This window comes from Chamaea fasciata, unplaced genomic scaffold (assembly GCF_029207755.1).
Source record: "Chamaea fasciata isolate MVZ Bird 193981 ecotype frontalis unplaced genomic scaffold, bChaFas1.0.hap1 SCAF_294, whole genome shotgun sequence".
Lineage (NCBI taxonomy): Eukaryota > Metazoa > Chordata > Aves > Passeriformes > Sylviidae > Chamaea > Chamaea fasciata.
The window spans coordinates 65,001-67,500 of NW_027094379.1; the positions used below are offsets into that span (position 1 = coordinate 65,001).

Consider the following 2,500-nt stretch of genomic DNA (forward strand, 5'->3'; position numbering starts at 1 on the left):
GGCCGCACCTCCTGGTCGTCGTCGTCGTCGTCGTTGCCGCCGTCGTCCCGCCGCGCGCGCGGGGCCAACCCGCGCCGCGCCGGGGAGGGGCGCCCTGCCCCCCCCTCTCCGCGGCCCGGCCTCGGCGGAGAGGCCGCGGCGCGTGGCCGGGTCGGCCGCGGGGCCGGACCCCGCCCCCCCGCCTCGAATGCGGGCGCGACTGCCGGCGGAGGGCGCGTGCCCTCCGCCTTGCCTCAGCTGCGGGGTTTGGGCCGCCGGAGCCCGCCGCGCTCCCTTTCCTCGGCCGCCGCCGCGGCGGCGTCGCGTCGCGGCGCCGCTTCGGGCGCGGCGGCGCCTCTCCCCTCGACGGCCTTCCTTCTCCCGGAAGGCGCCGGCGGCGCCGCCCGCCGGCCGTCCTTGGCTCGGCCGCTGGCCCGCCCGGGCGAGCGCTCTGCCCGGTCCCTCCGTGGCCGGACGCCGACGAGTGCACGGCGACCCCGCGGCCGAGCGGCGGCGTCGCCGCTCGGCGGGTGTCCCCCCTCCGGGGGGACGGTCGGCCGCAAGGCGCCCGCCGTCGCCTGCGGCGGTCCCGGCCCGGGCCCCGCCCGTCGCTTCCCCGTCGCCCTTTCCCGGGCCGCGCGCGGGCCGAACGGAAGGCGGTGCGGGCGGCCGCGGGGGCGCGCACCCGCCCGTTCTCTGAGCGGAAGCGAGGAGGGCGGGCGTTGCCCCCCCGGGCTCGGCCCCGTCACGCCTTCCGCCGGGCGCGTGCCCCGCGGAACAGGGGGTTCCCGGCGGCGCGAAGAGGCGGGGGGCGGTCCCGGGAGTGCGGCCGCAGAGGCGGCGGGTCTGCCGCCCGGCAGGCCCCGGGCGCCCGCGGTGCCGGCTCGGGACGCGGCGGCGCCTCGCCTCCGGCGCCGGCGCCGGCGGCGGAGCGCGGCCGGCAGAGGCGCCGGCCTCGCGGCGGGAGCGGTCCCGCCGGGGGCGCGTCGGCGAGGCGGCGGTCGCCGCGCGTCGTTCTCGGGCGTCGTAAGGCCGCTGGGGAGAGCGGGTCGGCCGCGTCTCCGGGGCGGCGGCGCGGCGCGAGTCCGCGGAGCGGTCGAGGGGAAAAGGGAAAAAGCGCGAGCGGGGGCCGACGGCCGCGCCCCCGGCTCAGGTGAGCGCGTCGTCCCGTGAAAGTGGCCGGGCGGGGCGCCGCGCCCCCGCGGTCCGGCGCGCGCCGCGCGGCGCGCCCTCCGTGCGGAGACCGGGCCGAGCCCGGGCGCCTGGGCCGCCTCCGAAGGTCCTCGCGCGTAGGCGGCGTCTCCCCTCGCGGGGGGAGGCGGTCGGGGGCGCGGGCCTCCCCGCCTTTCGGCCGGCCGGCCTTCGGACCGTTTCGTGCGGGGGGGGCGTTTCCCCCCCCCTCCTCCTCCTTTTCCTCCGTTCACGTGTGCCGGTACGGTTCGGAGCGAGGCGCGCCGCCACGGCGTCCTCGCCGCAAGCGAAAAAGGGGGCCGCTTCACGCGAGCGGTCCCGGCCCCTCCGCGCGCGCGGGGTCGGTGCCGAAAGCCAGACAACTCTTAGCGGTGGATCACTCGGCTCGTGCGTCGATGAAGAACGCAGCTAGCTGCGAGAATTAATGTGAATTGCAGGACACATTGATCATCGACACTTCGAACGCACTTGCGGCCCCGGGTTCCTCCCGGGGCTACGCCTGTCTGAGCGTCGCTTGACGATCAATCGCCGTCCCGGGGGGGCTCACCCCGGCGGCGCGGCTGGGGTCGCCTCGCAGGCCCGTCGTCCGCGGCGGCCGGCGGCGGCGGCGGCGGCGGCGGCCGGCCGGTGCCCGGAGGGAAGGGAGGCGGGCGCGTCGGCGAGGGAAGCGCTTTTTCCTCGGCGGCCGCCGTCCTCGTCCCACGCGGCCCGGCGGGCCGTCGTCGTCGCGGTCGTCGGCACCGCGCAGGGCCTTCGTCCCCCTAAGTGCAGACTCGGGGAGCGCTCCGTAGCTCCCCGCTCCCGGAGCGAGCCGCTGGGGCGGAGCTCGTCCTCGCCGGCGCCGCGCCGCGCGGCGCGGCGGCCGGGGAGAGAGCGAGCGACGGCGTCGCGAGCGCCGCCGAGGAGGCGCGAGAGAGAGGGCTCGGAAGGGGGAGGCGAGGCGCGGGCCTCGCCCCCGGGCTCCCCCCCGTGCGGGCGGCTGTCTGCGGGTGGGTACCGCGAGGGTACCGTGCCGTGCTGCCGCGCGCGCGCGGGGCGCGAGCGCCGGGGACGGGGGTGGGACCCCCGCGCTCCCTCCCCCGCCCTCCCTGTCGTCGCGTCTCGGGGCGTTGAGGGCGCCGTCGCTTTCCCTCCTCTCTCCCCGCCGAGGCCGTCGCGCCGCCGGCCCGGCCGGTTGCCGCGCGGGGCCGTCTCCGCCGGGCTCCTATTCGGTTCTCGTCTCCGGGATGGGGTCTCCGTCTCCGCGCCTCCGTCTCTTCTCGCTCTCTCCCGCCACCCCCAGGCCCTGGCGCCCGCGCGCGCGAGGGAAGGGGGAGAGGAGGAGGGAGGA

At 80.0% G+C, this 2,500-nt stretch overlaps 1 non-coding gene across 1 annotated transcript; it reads left to right on the plus strand.

Annotated features, from left to right (window-relative positions):
- Window positions 1-1,530: 1,530 nt before the first annotated feature.
- Window positions 1,531-1,683, plus strand: LOC136305155 (5.8S ribosomal RNA). Its single transcript, XR_010725081.1, has one exon. It is a non-coding gene; the product is annotated as a 5.8S ribosomal RNA (ribosomal RNA).
- Window positions 1,684-2,500: the final 817 nt, after the last annotated feature.